The sequence below is a fragment of the Callospermophilus lateralis genome, unplaced genomic scaffold, assembly GCF_048772815.1.
Source record: "Callospermophilus lateralis isolate mCalLat2 unplaced genomic scaffold, mCalLat2.hap1 Scaffold_190, whole genome shotgun sequence".
In the NCBI taxonomy this organism is placed as follows: domain Eukaryota; kingdom Metazoa; phylum Chordata; class Mammalia; order Rodentia; family Sciuridae; genus Callospermophilus; species Callospermophilus lateralis.
This window is the reverse complement of record NW_027512918.1, coordinates 1,843,270-1,862,186: the sequence shown is the minus strand read 5'-3', so window position 1 is coordinate 1,862,186 and position 18,917 is coordinate 1,843,270.

The window sequence follows — 18,917 nt, the reverse complement described above, 5'->3', positions numbered from 1 at the left end:
TCCATATCTCCCTATAATACTCCCATTTTTGTCATTAAAAAGAAATCTGGTAAATGGAGATTATTGCAAGATTTAAGAGCCATTAATAATGAGATGCTTATTATAGGACCTGCTCAATCAGGGATTCCCCAATAGTCTGCTTTGCCAAAAACCTGGTATGTTTTCACTATAGATATTAAAGATTATTTTTTTTTAATTCCAATTCATCCTGAGGATAGTCCACATTTTGCATTTACTATCCCTTCACTAAATCATGAAGTTCCTGATCAGAGATATGAATGGAAAATACTCCCTCAAGGGATGGCTAACACCCCAACTATGTGTCAAATTTTTGTTAGCAAAGCAATCCAGCCACTTAGAAATCAAAATCCTGAACTACAAATATTTCACTATATGGATGATTTATTATTAGCACATAAACTTAAAAACACATTGCTAGAATATTATGCCATACTTACAAATTTAGTAAAAAAAATATAATCTAGAGATAGCAATAGATAAAGTACAAATAAATTTCCAATTAATTATTTAGGAGTTCTATTATCTTCAACCATGGTGCATTCACCAAAAATTCAAATACAAGTAGATCGACTCAAATCACTGAACGACTTTCAAAAATTATTAGAAGACATAAATTGAATAAGACATTATCTAGGCATACCAATGGGAGAGTTGGGACCTTTATTTGCTATCCTAAAAGGTCCATCAGATCCAAATTCACCCTGCATGTTAACGCCTGAAGCAAGAAAGGCATTAAAAATCATTGAAACATATATGAAAAATATGCATTTGGATAGGATTGATATAAGTTTGCCTTTATTATTTATTGTAACACCAACAAAAAAAATATCCCTACAGGAGTATTTTGGAAAGAAGGTCCATTATTGTGGATATGTTTATCTTATTCTCTTAACACTATTCTTATTAGGTATCCTGAGGCTGTAGGACAATTAATACTCAAAGGAATAAAAAGCAACAAAGAGAGTGTTTGGAATTTCTCCCAATAAAATTATTACTCCATATACTATGGATCAAATTGTTGAGTTAGCTAATGAGTGAAATACTTGGGCAATAATCATTTGTAAATCTAATATTTTATTTGATAACCCCTTACCATCTAATCCTTTATTGTCTTTTTGGTCTTCACATCCTGTAGTTTTTCCAAAAATGACAAGAAAAACACCTATCATGAATGCTCCAAATATATTCACTGATGGATCAAAAAATGTTACAGCAGTAGTAGTTACCCCTGATCAAACTTTTACATTTTCAGTACCCAAACAATCAGCTCAAAAGGTAGAGCTTAATGCAGTATTACAAGATTTTGTGATGTTTAAAGATTCTGTATTTAATTTATTTTCTGATAGTCAGTATATAGTTAATGCTATAGTATCCCTTGAAGATGTTGGTAGGATTTCCCCTTCCTCTATTGTTTTCTTTTTTTTTCACTATACAAAGTCTAATCTGGGACAGAAAAGATCCATTCTTTATAGGACACATCAGGGCACATACAGGATTGCACATACATAGTCTTCATTTTCTCCCAAATTTGATTTGCCCACTTATACCTCAGTGTTGTAGCAGTGCTGTGTACCTGGCCTAGTGCTTTGATCTTATCATACCATTGTAGTGACCTGGAAGAGATTTAAGAGTCCTTTCTCTTTTTGAGTTTGAATCATAGCTTTGATGTGGTCTTTCTTATTTTATGTTCTTGTTTGGGTAGTAGGGGGATAAGGTTTTAACTGGTTATTCTTGAATTGCTTTTACAATAAACCAATTTTGTAATCTTCAAATCCATCAACTTTATATATATATTTAGTTAGGGCTTCTTAACTCTACTTATGATTGATGGAACACATTGATTTGGAATTTCAGATCTTAAAAGCACTATTTGTTGAAATATTATTTTTTAAATATAGTGCCTTTTAAAAATAACATAAGGAAGTGACTGTAATACAAATAATGTTGATGTTTTAAGTTCTACTCATTTTAGGTAGATGCATTCTATATAGAACATGGAAGAAAGATGAAAAGCAACAGTAATTGTGTATTCAGAATTCATACCAATCAGTGGTGAAACAGTGCAAAAGCAGGAGGCAATATCCATTGATTGATTTCATAGCTTTTGTATGTCTGAGAAATGAGTGCTCAGATGAATTTTATCTTTTCAAGCATGTTTTTGTAAGAATTGTGGGTGTGCCTATCTTAACATTTATTTTCTGTATTTTAAAATCAAGTATTCTCCATGTTTTAAATGTTTTATATTAGAGACTTCTCTAATGCACAGTTGTCAGATATATATATCTCCAATGTACCAATATTGTACCTTTTGTTTTTAGATGTTAAGCACATGCTCATGTTAGGTACTTACAAAAATTGTTACATTATGTTTTCTTATGTAATTTTTTTTGGTTTGTTTTTGTGATCCAAATATATTCTTTCCTTAAAAAAATCATGCTAAAATAAGTAGAGCACATCTAAATTTACACTTAAATACAAACGGAATTCTAATTTAGTGACATGAAAAAATATGGACCTGTCCTTAAAAAAGACCCCTTTCCAAAATTAGTTATCTCTCTGCCTAAATTGTGCTTAACAATGTTTTTTAAACTTAAATATTCTGAGTTAATTTGCATATTAGATTACTTAAGAATTACAATAACATTTTATTTATTGACATAAAATTGCTTAAACGACTAGTGGGTTTTTTTTTTTTTGCCATCCTTGATATGTTACTGTAGTTTAATAAATATTAGCCAAATTGTAGTGGAAGTTAACTTATATATGAGTGTTGTTTTAAGAATGTTGCTTTACATTTCATGCAAAACTATTGTTGATTTTGTCATTTTTAAGTAGAAAGCTTAGGACTTTACTACAGCAATTTAAAGTTACCTCAGTATAAAATACAAATAGCCTTACCTGTTATTTCTTGTATATTCAATATGGTATTGCTAAATTCAGTGATGTTTTGAAGTTTAAAAATTATTATTCCTGAATCTATGTAAATGCACCTGAACTGGTATTTAAAATAACCCCCATGGGAACACATTTTAAGAAATACCGTATTCCATGGAGTGTGGTGGTGCACCCATGTAATCCCAGCTACTGTGAACCTGACTCACAGGTCATGTCAAGGTCAAAAGGGTAGAATTTAAACCCTGCTGAAGCAGGGTTTTGAATTTGAGGCCAGCCTCAGCAACTTAATGAGACTTGGTTTTAAAATAAACAGTTAAGAAAGGGTCTACAGGGGTAGCTCAGTGGTGGAACAACCATGGATTCAATCCCCAGTATTGTAAAAAAACACAAACACATTCCATAAACATTTGTCTTCATATTTTTTAAATATGCAACTGTTGTAACCACAGGGCAGGCATGTTTAGAACAGTATTTTCTGCTAGATGAACAAGGAATTTCTGAGTTGTGAAGCTTCCTAAGCTGCTTGTTTTAAGAATGTAGAGCTCGGGTGCAGGATTGTGGCTCAGTGAGCAGAGCGCTTGCCTAGCATGCATGAGGCACTGAGTTCAATCCCCAGCACCATATAATAATACACAAAGAAATAAATGTATTGTGTCCATCTATAATTAAAAAAGAGAAAGAATGTAGACCTCTTCATGAGTCTTGCTGGATAGGCCTCCTGCTTTTTGTGCCATGGTTCAGTGGTTCTGAAGCCTATCTGTGCATTAGAATCACAGTGGGACCTTAAAAAAAATCTAGGTACATTTCAATAGATCCTGATTTACAGGGTATAGGGTAAGGACTGAAAATCGTTAGTTTTTAAACTGTTACCCAGGTGGTTTTAATGGGCATCCATGGGTAAAAACTATCATCAGCCTTGGAGGAGAATGTTAGCAAACAGACTCAATGTCTTTTGAGTTTTAACACTCAGCTCACTTCTCCCCAGACCCCAGCGGCAGACATAGGTGAAGCTTCCAGGCTCTGAGTCCTACACCTTGGCCCAAGGTTATCTCCAAGAGATGGCAGTAGAGGGAATTTCATCTAAACTTATCTGTTTTCTTTAATAGCAGGTAATTTATGGAGGTACTGAGCTATATACTTGCTGTCAGAATCATGTTTAATTCTCCCCAAAACCCTACAAAGTAGTTAGAATTATAATTTTATAAAGAGAAAACTTATGTCTTTTCCACATACTCCCGTCTTCTCTGTAGTCATTCTCTTTGATAATTCTGGAACTTTTCTTTTGATTAAATATTTAAATAACCTAGTATGAATTGGTAGGAGAATAGGAAGCAGGTATATGTGGAAATTAGAGGAGTTGTTAGTGGATTGGAGACTGAGTCCCAGTATTGTAGAGTTTTATAGGCTGACATTTCCGAATCATCCAAGATCTGTAATGATAGCGTAAATAGAGAACTAATCAAAGCATATAGAGAAGATAAAATTGATATTTAATGTTATCATTATTTTGATTGATTGAACTGAGTAGATTATTGCATTTATTAAAGCCATTTTAAGAGTATAAAATTCTATGGCAAAGCATACAAATTCATGCTAATGTTTACTTTAGACTACGATTTAATTTTTTCAGCTTTAAGTGCCCGTGTCACTATTCTACTTAGGTAAAATAATTATCTCATTGTAGAATATGTAATTCCAAAAAACTTAAGCATCATTGAAGTAGAAATAGATACTGTGGATATTTAATGCCTTTTCCTTTTGTATATAATTGCTTTCACATTACTTTTAATCATTTCAATAAGACACATGTAATTCAATCAATTGAAATATCAATTTTAAGAGCTCATTGGAATGAAAATGAAAACATTACTGTACCTACATCTGGAAGATTATGAGCAGATTGCTAAATTAGATTTTATATTATTGTGGTACTAATAGAAATGAGTCCTTTAAAATAAACAGAATTTAATGGTTTACTCATTAAACTTTAGTTGGATGATTCTCCTAAATCTTTAGGGATGTGGTAAGGTCATCTATAAATGTAAAGTTTTTGTTTACTTGGAAAAGCAAGTGGAAAACATTGTGGAAAAACATTGTTTTCTGTTTTATTGGATTCATATAAACGAAATTGGAGGAATACAGAACTATATGAGAATGAATAATGATAGCGTTCCTTGAGGAAACTTAAATAGAGCTCCTCCCTCACTTACAGTTAACATAAATTACTTGAATGACTTAATGTTTACTACATAGTTTTAATTCCTTAAATGGAAATTATTTTATTTCTAATTAAATTATTTTATTTCTACTTATTTTATTCTACTTAAAAAACTCTGGCTCTTTCTTAGTCTCTCTGTTTTACTGAAGATAAAAGGTTTTTTTTATGGTTTATTTCCTGTAAGTAATTCTTCGGTGGGAAACAGGAAAAGGCAGATGTCTCTGGTTTTCTATTATTGCCTTTCACTTACTTTTCTCCTGCATATAACAAAGCCTAAAACAGATTTGAGAGGTTGGGAAGTTTTGTTATTTGTAGGGAAGGGCTAGGATAAAATCACTCAAGACAAAGAATTCCTTGTAAAATTTCAATATATGGTTCAACTGAGACTTTTAATTTGAAAGGATATCATAATAGTTCATGTGATTTTGCTCCCCCTATCCCTTTACTCTTTATGAAATAAAGAAACCATCTTAAAAGTTTAAGAGAAAACCCTGAGCAAACTACTGCACACCTTGCACTTGCTTGCATTGGCTGTTTTAGATGATCAGCTCTTAGAGGATCTGGACTATGAGTTGTAACATCCAGTCTGAATTAAACTGCATATATGTGTCTTTTTTTTTAATCTTTTGTCTCCTTGCAGTCTGTGCTTTTCTTTATTTTTATATACTTTGTGACAGATATGGAAAAAAATCATATATAATTATCCTATTTTCCAAAGATTCTTTGTTAAACTGAATTTTTAAAAATAAGTATTTGGTCTAAATTGAGTTTTGTCTTCTTGTTCCCTCCAAAGGCCCAGATCGCTTTTCTTCAGGGGGAAAGAAAAGGTCAAGAAAATTTGAGGGATCTAATGAGGAGGACCAAAATGTTGGAATATTGTCTTCATCCACTTCAGTGGATGGTCTTTGATTTTGTGTGTGTGTGTGTGTGTGTGTGTGTGTGTGTGTGTGTTTATGCAAAATCTAAGGCAGTTCATTGCTTTAGGTAATTAAGTATTTGGTAGTTGATATTGAAATTCTTTATTGTCAGTTTTTTCTTTGATTTGTAAATCATTTATTTTTTTAAGTTGGTAAATGGACTATTTCTTAAGCTGCCATAAAATATCACTTAGATAGTATTATGAATATTGAGACATAAATATTTTTATTAGAACTTGTGTTAATCTTCATATAAGATCATTATATAGTACCAGACCTTTTTATCTCTTAGTAAAAGAAAATAGTTGTTTTTTTTTCATACTTTGAGAGCTTGGTTGAAAGTTGGAGAGATAAAAAGTAAAACATTTGTTTGAAGTATGTAATCTGGGAGTTTTTGACATCTTAAGATTTCTAAATTGTAGGTTTAACCAAAGAAAGAATATTAGCATTAATAATGGTAATTTTTTTTAATAACTACTGTGTTCTAGGCCCTAAAGACTTATAATTAAGTAATTTGTATAGAGAAGCAGAGTTATAGTAGAGCTGAGTTAGGTCCCTCAGGATTGGTTCTAAAAGCTGTATTGTTTACCAGTATATTATACTGTCTTGCAAGGTAGGAGAACTGAAATATACAAATACTGAAGTAACCAGAGTAGGTGCATGGGAGTGTATTCAGACTTGTGAATCACTAAAGTGTATGAAGTGTGATGGTTTCTATGGTAGATGTATGTCTAGGCTATACAAGGGGTCACAAAGAAGGGACTGGATATTATCTTGAAGTAGTAAGGAGGGCATAATTAGAGGAGGTGAGGTCTCAATAGCAACATAGATAATAAGAAGGTGCTTGCAAGTTAGGTAAGGTGCAGGAAGTAGAACATGTTTGACCTGGAACAAAGCCTTTTGGTGTATTCAGAAAATTGTAGTCAATGCGTGTAAAGAGTAGGGTGTTAGTTGTGATTTCACCACTGATAACATGGTAGGGGAGGTCCAAGTCAGATCATGGAGTTTAGAATACTGAAGAAGAGCTACCTAAGGAGTTCAGACTTTTACCTTACATGTGATAAGAAACATGGAAAATTTTCAGGTACTTTTTATTCCAAAATGATCTTCAACTAACAGCACATTTAAGTATAATAAATTAAGGAATAAAAAAACATTTCTTCAAGATCTGGAGCTCTAGAATATTTCCAGTGTTTTCCATTCTAAAATTGTTTTCCTAATGCTTAAATGCCAAGAATTAAAAAGAAAATGTTTTTGATTGAGGAAAATTTGAGACCCAACAATAGAAAGACTGGTACCTTTTATGTACATCTCCAAAATTTAACAGATAATGTTTTAGTGTGGTCTATATAAGAGTGCATTCCATACATCTTGTCATTTTGCCTATAAATACCTAAGAGCTAAGGCATGCAATGTTGTGTTGCTGTGTAGATTTTCTATGTAGTCCCACTTTAATAGAAAAATTATTTGAGGTCTGGGGATGTGGCTCAAGTGGTAGTGCGCTCGCCTGGCATGCATGCGGCCCGGGTTCAATCCTCAGCACCACATACAAACAAAGATGTCGTGTCTCTGGAAAACTAAAATAAATAAATAAATAAATATTTTTTAAAAATTCTCTCTCTTAAAAAATTGTTTGAAAACGGAATCTTTATCATTATAGCAATGAATTTATTAAAGTATTCTTTAAAGTGTAATAAAAGTTACAAAATAAGCAAATTTACAGTTAGTTTTTCAAGAATACAAAGTATATAATCCAAGATTTATTCAGAAACATTCATTCTGAGGAACTTCAAATACTATATAAAATACAGTTCTGAAACATTTTTCCAGTGTTGTTTTTCTCCATTCACTGCCAATTTTTTTTTATCTGAATTAATGTAGAATTTACCTGTCCTCCTTGCCTCTAATATTTACATTTCCTAGTCCATTTTCCTTATCCACAGGACTCACTTTCTGAAACACAAATGGAATAGTTATGTTATAGCCCTACTTAAAAATATCTAGCTGATTTCAAGGTTATTTTGCAACTAGGTCCTTTCTCTAGTCCCTTCACAGAACTCCATTCCTTCTAATACTAAATACACTGCAAAACTGCTGTTGGACCCTCTGTCTTTTTTTCTAATTCACTTTTATGGCACTGCTTTTGACAGAAATACCCCCCTCTATTAATTCATTTGTCTGACTAGAAAATTCTTACTGTTCTTTTGAGGCTTAGGTGAAATCATTATCTTCTTTTTGATAGCTTTATTTGACATGACCTTTTATAGAATCAGATAATCCCTTATCTTTATTCCTGTAACACTTGATATAACCCTTGTAAGTTCTTATCATAGTGTGTTGTAGTTATTTACATTCCTGTCCCTTAGGCACCTTCTTAATTCCATCCCTACCTGACTGCAAGCAACAGGTTATTCCCAGCACTCAGCACACTGCCTTGCACGTTGTAGGAACTCAGTAATAGTTAATTGAAATTAGTCACTATTTTAGCATCAACATTTAAGATGTTATTGGGTATGCTATGTTTTATTTCCAGCACATTATTATAACAGACTTTAACAAGAAAACTAGAATGAAACTTCTTTAGTTTATTATAGTTATCAAACAATGTTTTTTCAATGAGTGCCAATTGAGGGGAACCTGACTCTTTTGTCAAATATGAGTTGTTAGACATGAAATCTGCTTAGTTATCCTGTAGTCAGAGTATAGTGAAGATACTTTGCTACAACAATGAGCTTGAAGTATTAAAACAATGGGAAGCAATATGAGTGAGGAAGTATATTTTAACATTGGCTTCAAAAGTATATTATTAGGCTTAAGGAGGGTTTTGTAAAACATTACTTCGTGAATTTAACAAGTCAGTAGAGAGCATGATTCAACAGTTCTTTACATATTTTGTTTTTGTATGTGTGGGGCTAGGCATTGAAACCAGCCTTGTGCATGCTTATATAAATTCTTATGAAATGTTGGGTGTCTTTTTGTTTGTTTGTATTGGTACCAGGGATTGAATTGGTACCAGGGATTGAAGTGGTACCAGTGGTTGTATTGGTAGCAGGGTGCTTAACCACTGAGCCACATTCCCAGCCCTTTTTATATTTTATTTAGAGACAGGGTCTCACTGAGTTGGTTAGGCCTCATTAAATTGCTGGGGCTGGTATCAGTTTCACTTTATAGTGGACAATATCCATTAAATCCGTAAGTTTATACATTCTTTAACCCAATAATTTTTCAAGAATGTGTTTTTTTTCAAATATATTTGCAAAAGTATGAAATGATATAATGAAAAAAGACAAAATTATGTACAATCCAAATGCCCATCTATGGGTAACTGGTTAAACAGATTATGAGAGTACAACTGGAAAAAAATTAGGACCTGAACTAAGACCTGTGAGAATAGAGAAGACTCTTTAAGAATAATGTCACCCTCTTAAGTTTTTCACATCTGGAAAATTAAAAACAAAAGTCTTAAAATACATTTTCCTATACAAGGAAGCTATTTCTTATGTAAAAATAGCCTGTGCCCAAAACATAGTAATTGGTGTGAATATAAATCCCTTTCAAAATAAAGATTAAATCCCAGCTAACACGTCTCCATAAATGACACTATATTGTTGTCTGTATTGGATTATTTAATTGAAAAGGCAGGGGAGAGAAGGAAATGGAAGAAAAAACTAAAAGAAAAAAAAGAAATGAAATAGGATAATGAAAAAATAGGATATCAAAAAAACCCACTAGGTAGTTATTACAAAGGAGATGGCTCTATATACACTGAGGTGGGATAATACCCATGATAGAGTACATGAAAAAAAGCCAGACATAGCAATGTTTAAAACCATTCAGGTGTCTTTCTAAAATAGAAGGAAAAAGGTAAACACATCATATGTCTCTGCATGTAGGTATTATCTCTAGAAAAATCTACAAGTATATAGTAACTATGAATGTTTCCATAGGTAACGAGGTAACTGAGAGACAAAGAAACTGTAGTTAAACCTACCTTTACATGCATAATCCTCTTCAATCTTGTCAAGGCTGTACCATCATAGGCAGAGTGTTGTAACTGAAACCTATTACAAGCAAACAATTCTCATTCATCAGATTCAGTCTCATAAGCCCACCAATTTGTAGACTGTCTTGGATGTTTCTGTCTACACTCATTAGTTTTAGAAAGAAATAAAAAGAAGTACCAAGAGATTAGTTGGATTATATCCCTAAAGGGAATAGCATTCTCACAAATGAAGTAAGGTGATGGTCCAAGACCTAAGTAAACTATCACAATAAAAGCTTACGGCATACACCTAATATATAAGGTTACCAGAAAATGCAATAGCTTGCAAGGTTCCTTCAAAGTTCTCCCTTCTCATCTTCACAATAAAGTTCCTTCCAGAACAGAGACCTCTAATAAGAGAGTAAGTGGTCTCCAAACTTACTGAGTAGTACAGAAGTGATGATTTCAGCTACTTTTTTTAAAGGTATAATTCTGGACATATCATTGTTATATTTTGACTACTTTTTCAGAAATCTCACTTCTGGCTGCTCTAATGTCACCTCAATATTTTTAAACGTGTTCTCCCCTGAACTTTCCAGAGTTTAAATAAAAAGCAGGCACAAGTCATCATACTGCCATTTATGTGTATGAGTACAGCTAATGATAATAACATATTTTGAAAAAAAATTTCTGGAATTATTTTCAACAAAATTAAGTGTTAAACTTCCAGGATGGGGGCTGAGGCTGTAGCTCAGTGGTAAAGTGCTTGCCTCTCATGTGTGAGGCACTGGGTTCAATCCTTAGCACCACATAAAAATAAATAAAGATAATGTGTGTTCATTTACAACTAAATAAATATTTGAAAAAAAATTCTGGGATGCTTTATAAGTTTTTTTTTAACATAGTGTATCTAAGATTAGCTCTTCCATTTCCCAACCACTAGAAAAAAGACAAACAATATTATGTAGGTATTTTACCATTTAGTCTACATGGTAAATAGGAAACTAATTTTTAATTTAATTTTTTTTTTTTTTTTGCTACTGGGGATTGTGCCCAAGGACACTAAACCACTGAGCCACATCCCCAGCCCTCTTTATTTTTTTATTATTTTTTTTTTAATTTTGAGACAGAGTTTCACTTAGGTTGCTTATAGCACCTCTAAGTTGCTGAGGGTGACTTCAAACTTGCGATCCTCCTTCCTCCACTTCTCACACCAGGATTATAAGTGTGCACCATCATGCCAGATCTATTTTTTAAAAATTATTATTTGTCAAAAGAATATATATAGGTTGACCATCCCTAATCCAAAAATATGAAATTCAAAGTGCTCAAAAATCTGAAAACTTTTGCACTCCATGTTACATTTTGGACTTTGGATTTTCCTATTAGAACAGTTGAACCAGTAAAGTCTATGAAAATATTCCATCATCAAAAATTTTGAAATTTGAAATATTTTTGGTCCCAAGTATTCAGATAAGGGATACTCAACTTGTAAAAGGAATAGAAATCTTCCATACATAAGCAGGCTTATCTGCATGCATTGTATGTAATAAACTAAAATATTTTAAATGTACTTGACACAATTTTTAACTACCTTGTAATCTAAAATTAAAAAGCATTTGAATTAAATTATACCAAAACCCAAAGGACTTAAAATCAGCATACTACAGTGACACAGCCACATCAATGTTTATAGCAGCTCAACTCACAATAGACAACCTTTGGAACCAACATCAGTGCCATTAACTGATGAATGGATAAAGAAAATGTGGTTTATATACATAATGGAATATTACTCAGCATTAAAGGAGAATGAAATTATGGCATTTGTGGATTAATGGATGAGGTTGGAAAATATCTTGCTAAGCAAAATAAGCCAATCCCTAAAAACCAAAGGCCAAATGTTTTCTGTTATGCAGATGATGATTTATAATGAAGTTAGGATAGGGAAGAATGGAGGAACTTTGGATTGGGTAGAGGGGAGGTAGGGAAGGGGAGGGAGTATGGGAGTGGGAAGAATGGTAGAAGGAGAGGGACATTATTACCCTATGTACATGTATGATTACACGAACAGTGTGACTCTACATCGTGTACAGTCAGAGAAAAGAGAAGCTGTACTCCATTTGTGTACAATGAGTTAAAAAGCATTCTGCTGTCATATTTAACTAATTAGAGCAAATAAAAATGTTTTTTAAAAGTATTTCAATTCAAAATCAATGACATCATTGAAAAAAAGCATACTCAAAAAGAAAACACACAAAGTGCCAGTTGTGTTGAATACTTTTCAGTTGTTTCTCAGTCATCTGCTATGGGAGACAAAGAACATTTGCCCCTATAAAAATCCAAAATAATGTACAGAAAACTTAACTAAAGTTCTCATCTTTTAATTTGGACACAAAATCACACATAAAAAGAGAAATACTTGAAAAATCCATAATCTGGTTTACTTAATCTAAAAAATAGCATACAATGAAGTTTCAGGAATTTGCTTTACATCTTTCTTAAAATATATTTTTAGTTATACACGAACATAATACCTTTATTTATTGTATGTGGTGCTGAAGATCAAACCCATTGCCTGACATGTGCTAGACAAGCACGCTACCACTGAGCCACAATCCCAGCACCTGCTTTACATCTTAATGCCTTCTTGTAAACTACACCTAACTTCCTCTAAAAACCTTTTAATTACTTATGCTCTTTAATCTAGGCTGCTAGTTGGGTTTTCTCTAGCACGTAAGCATTGCCTTGAGCCCTCTCTCTTAAAGATAGTTACATCACATGGTGACATCAGACCTCACCATCAAAATTACCTAGAGGAGTAATTAAAACACAGATTGGGCTGCACCTTCAGAGTTTCTGATTTAGTAGATCTGTAGGGGGCAGGAAAATCTGCATTTTTAGCAAGTACCTAGGTGATGTTCTAATCTGACACCACATTTGAAGAGCCACTGACTTACATCATCTGTGACACAAGTAGAAGTCCAAAATAAAGCAAGTAGGCCACTCAAAAACAAGGACCCAGAACCATAACTTACTCCATGAAAGTATGGAGTCTTACACAAGCCCACAAGCTGACAGACAAGTATATATACTAGTTTTTGGAATCTCTTCCAAATTTCTTATTAATGAATGTGTTTTTAGGAATCTCCTGATAAGGAAATAAAAACTACCAACATATTTCAGTTCAATCACATGTTTGAGAATACCTATTACCCACTACAGCCCAAAGTGTTATAAAGAAGAATTTAGGAAAGACAAAATCAAGTTCCTACTCATAACACATTTCCAATCTGGTTAGAGTACATGACCAGTCCACAAGAAAAGCTAAGATAAGATAGTACAGTCTTCTAATAAATGATAATTCAAATTATACAGTCAAATATTTACATTCATTCAACTCAATATTAATCAAGCATCTACTCTGTACTAGGCACAGTTCCTGGCATTGGGATTAAAAGACTAACAATAGAAATAAAACAGTTCACAGTCCAGTAGATGTAACATGTCATATACACCATGAGTACAAATGACATATGATAGACGTACTTATAATAGAAACAGTTACAGGCAAAAGCAGTGAATATAAAAACAAACACAAATAAAATACAATGGGACATCTATTTAATTTTGAAGACAAATATAGAATTGTTGCTCTTTTAAAAAACTTTTGACCTGGTATTTATTCTGTAACTAGCATAGAAAAATTCCTTTACTGTTTACATTTATTTGTCTATCATTCCTTTTCAAAAAAGAGTAGAAAGTTTTTAGATGACATATTACCTCTGAAATGCTATAGGAAAGAGTGGTGCATTCTTTCACAAAGTCATCGCCAAATGTCTGATAACAAATACTGGTTTTCCCATACAGAAAACCCTCAACTACCCAAACCACTAAATTAATTATATCCATATCATTGCCTTATGACAGAATATAAATAACCACCCAGCAGTAGGTTTCTACAATCTCATAAAGGTTCACTTAGGTTTCCAACCAATCAGTTCCCACAGCACATTTTACTCTCTTAAATATTAAATCTTTACAAATGTTCCTGATGTTTGCTCAAGAGGCTAGAAAGTTTATTAAAAAAATACAAAACCAGATGCATATAGTATACACATCTACACACACACAGATACAGGCACACAAAGAAGTGTGAGAAAAGAAGATATCAATCAAGGGAAGAATTCTACAAACATAGTCAGTATATCAGACTATGACGCTCATGGTTACCCATGCAGAAGATACTTTGTGAAGGCAATGGAGAGGTTAAGGCCTAATTCAAAGACTAAAAATGCATGAGTTCAGCCTAATGTTTTTCATTTATATCTCAAAGTTCAAACGCAATTACTAAAAATGTTTTTTGGGGGGTATAGTCTGAGAAGGGGAATAGCTGGGTCAAACGGTGGTTCCATTTCCAGCTTTCCAAGGAATCTCCATACTGCCCTCCAAATTGGCTGCACCAATTTGCAGTCCCACCAGCAATGTACAAGTGTACCTAAGAGCATACTACAGGGACACAGCTACATCAATGTTCATAGCAGCACAATTCACAATAGCTAGATTGTGGAACCAACCTAGATGCCCTTCAACAGATGAATGGATTAAAATGTGGCATTTATACACAATGGAGTATTACTCAGAACTAAAAAATAACAAAATCATGGCATTTGCAGGGAAATGGATGGCAGTAGAGCAGATTATGCTAAGTGAAGTTAGACAATCCCTAAAAAACAAATGTTGAATGTCTTCTCTGATATAAGGGAGGTGACTCAAAACAGTGTAGGGAGAAAGAGCATGAGAAGAAGATTACCATGAAACAAGGAAAAGAAGTGGGAAGGAATGGGAGGGAGAAGGGGAATTGCATGGAAGATGGAAGGAGACCCTCATGGTTACACAAAATACATATCCGAAGGTGTGAGGGGGAAGGAAAAAAAAAGAGAGAGAGAAACAAGTGTCACAGTAGAATGGGTAGAGAGAGGTGATGGGAGGGGAGGAGCCAGGAGGGGTTGGATAGGGAGGGAAGCAGAATACAACTGACACTAGGATTGCTGTATGTATACACATGGATGTATAACCAATGTGATCCTGCAATTTGTACACGTGGAAAAATGAGAATTCATACCCTATTTGAATCAAATGTATGATATGTCAAGATCATTGTATTGTCTTGAGCAACTAATAAAAAAATGTTATTTTTTAAAACCCTGAGTTTCTTTTTTTTAATATTTATTTTTTAGTTGTAGTTATGATAGACCCAACCTGATCTTTTATTAAAATTGGGAGCCATCTTGCCACAAAGCCATGAAAAGATAATTTCGGATTTACTTTAAAATACTGCAAATTCTGAACCTGCTTGGAATGCCTGCCCGTGCCTTGAACTCACCCATGCCTGGCTCTCTGACCAGATAGCAGCCCTCTCTGAAACTTTAGTGACACCTCACAAATATTGGCCTTCCCTGTCCAGACAATGACCCTCTCTGAGGCTCTAATGGTCCTCATAAATTCTGATGTTGGGGCCAGCAAACAAAAAAAAAATATAAACTACCATTAGTGTGATGCTTGTCAGAGTTCTGTTATCTGTAACCACCCTTTTGTGTAACTTTCTGGGCTATAAAGCTGGGCTGTAGGAAAGGTGGGGTTGCTGTCTTGTTCCTGCCATTTTGGGAGGAAGAGGCAGCCCGGCCAGTCGAAATAATAAGCTTGCTTTAATTTGATATTAATTGGAGTCAGTGGTCTTTTCTTGAGTCCTGGTCTAACAGTTAGACATATTATCTTTATTTTTTTATCTTTATGTGGTGCTGAGGATCAAATCCAGTGCTTGCACATGCTAGGCAAGCACTCTACCAGTGGGACACAACCCCAACCCCCCGAGTTTCTTCATAAGGAATGTCTTCCTCATCACCACCAAAGAAAGCCAAACTGTTAATACCAATATTGGAAAAAGGGAAAATGTAAAGACTAAGAAAATGATAACTCTTAACCTGAAAAGGAACAGATCATCACATTTGGTAACAACTTGTAGCTATGAATGTGAACAAGTCCACCAAATGTTTGAGATTTAAAAAAAAAATTCATTGAACTGATTCACCAAATACTCCAACCTGAGCAAAAATAATTCATAAAGTAAAATAAAACATTCACTAATGTTTTAAAGAATATTAACATGTAGAATAGTAGTATATACAAGAAACATAAGACTCAATAGAAATACAGTCAGAGCAAGTAAAGATTTGAACAAAAATCTTACAATGTTAAAATATGAGGATTTGAAATGGTCTCAGAAAGCATGCATGCAAATGGCAAGTCTTCTATAATGTATGATGTTGTTTATGGCTCCAAAGGGGTTCTAAACACATGATAAACCAATAAAATTATTTTGATATGTACATTAATTGTTAAAGTAACATTCTTCAGGGGGCCTACTTTTCTATATTTAAAGCATTCATTCTCTATGTATAAAGTATAAACCTACAAATCTCAGGTGGCATATAAAGTCCAGCCTGTTGAGAGCCACGGCCTGGCATTTGCCAGACAGAAGGGTTGAAAGGTGAAGCCAGGGAACCATTGAGATGAATATTTGAGTTAAGCTATATATAATCGCTGTGATGCTGGATTCATTGTATTGTATATTTGACCTTTACTCTCGGGCAGTAGGGCGGCTCTTGCTGCCTGGGGGGGTGGTTCCCATGTGATGTGGGCAGTGTGGGTGAGAGTTGTGGAATAAAGAGTGGCTGTTTGAATCTACAAGGCTTTGTGGTGGCTCAGTTATTTGTGCCCAGCCAGACTGTGGCACCAGCCTCTTCCCAGCAGAACAAGGATATCCACAATCTGTCCCAAACTACTCTTCCTAGCCTCACATTTCATAATCCCTACACACACACTCTGTGCTTCAACTGAAGCAATGAATCTTCAGATAGAACAGAACTTTTCCAGGTCCATGACTTGCTGTTTGCTTTTCCTCTTCCTGCTATGCTCCCCAAACACCTTTTCTTTTCATAATCTACCAATATTCAAATTCGAGCCCACTCAGCTCATAGTAATCTCTCTGAAACTCAAGAGCATTTATTATCATTTAAAAACAAAACAAATCTCTACATGTAAATATGATTTTATGGAATTTTTAGTGTTTAGTCTAAAGGGAAGAAAATAAGCACTTCAAAGTATTTACTATGTATTAGGCACTCTGTTAAACACTTTATATATTAATCTCATTAAGCCAGGATTATTATGTAATTATTTTCTTGCTTTCATTTAATTTTCCAAGTGTTTATAATTCATCTCATCCCCAACCAGATTATAAATCCACTATGTGCATAAATCTTCATTTATACATTCAATAACAATTCATTAAATTCCTACTAAGTGCTTCGAACATGGCTTATATTGAGGACTCAAAACCAGAATTCTTGTACTTTATGTACTAGATTATATAGCTGCTATGCTCAGTAGATTTATAAACAAATACACTATTCTCTCCCAAAACATAGTATCTTGCAATGTTGTAAATATTCAAAATTATTTGATTTAAAAAATAAAATTTTATTGCACTAAATGAAGAAACTAAGACCAGAGTGTATAAAATATAAAAAATAAGTAATATAAGCCAGAAAGCATTTTTCCCACCTTAAAAGATTTGAAATTTTTTTTAAATTCTTAGTTCTTTTATCTACTATGTAGGTGACCATAAAATGTGAATTACAGATCCTTCTACTAATATAAAATAAGAAAAAAAAAGTTTTAGAACATGAAAACCATAAATATTAAATATCCAGGCAAAAGCAAAATGATAAATAAAATCAGACTGAAAACAATTTGTTTAAAAAATTATAATGCCTAATCCCTTGAATGAAGACATTTAAGTCTTTTTTTTGTTTCACATCTAGACAAAATATTTGTTTCTATTTTCTCTGAAGAGTATAAGCAACCAGTTGCCCCCTTTCACAGTAAAAATATGCTATCCTTGGTGTATAAAGATATAATTGCTTTAATAAACTATATTAATAAAATGACTATAAAAATCTAAACATTAGGATTAATTCTGTTTGGGTTTCTTTTTTTCCTCCAGTCAAGGCAATAAATTAAAGTCTTTTATCTAATGATAAAGGTAAGAAAATTAGATGAGATTAAGGGAGAAATTCATGTTTATGGAACACAAGCTATATTGCCTGAAATGTTAACAATGATTAAGAGACTGAACTAGTAATTTGCAACCATCCCACATGCCAGGTGCAGGATGTATCATTCCCAGCTCTTTAGAGGACAGAGGCAGAAAAACTCTTTCAGCCCAGGAGTTCTAGTCCAGCCAGTGCAATGTAGTAAAATTCCATCTTTAAATAATTATATAAATACAGATACCATCGTATAAATTAATTGATATCATATGTGTGTATGTGTATATATGTGTGTGTACATCTATACATTTTGCAGTATACTGTATAGGACTTAACTATATATGTGGGAGAGACTAATAAATAGTCTTTCATTATGATGATAAAACCCAGAAAATAAGAAACTATCAATGCTGTATTTAAGAAAGATGGAAGGTGGTGCTACAGATAAGCATGGGTTGTTCAACTTTTATAGGAAAAAAATATAACAAGAGCATAAATTATCTCACATTTGTTTTTCTTTGATGTTATTAAATGTATAATTAGCCTTCTGATTCTGATCACAGGCTTTTTTCTTTCTTTTTGTAATACAATACCTATCACATTTTATAAGCAAATTTCCTAAAAGAATGTCTTAAAATTCAGGAATATCCTGAGCTCAAAGGTAGCCTCAGCAACAATGAGGCACTAAGCAACTCAGCAAGACCCTGTCTCTAAATAAAAATTCAAAATAGGGCGAGGGATGTGGCTCAGTGGCCCAATGGCTCTGGGTT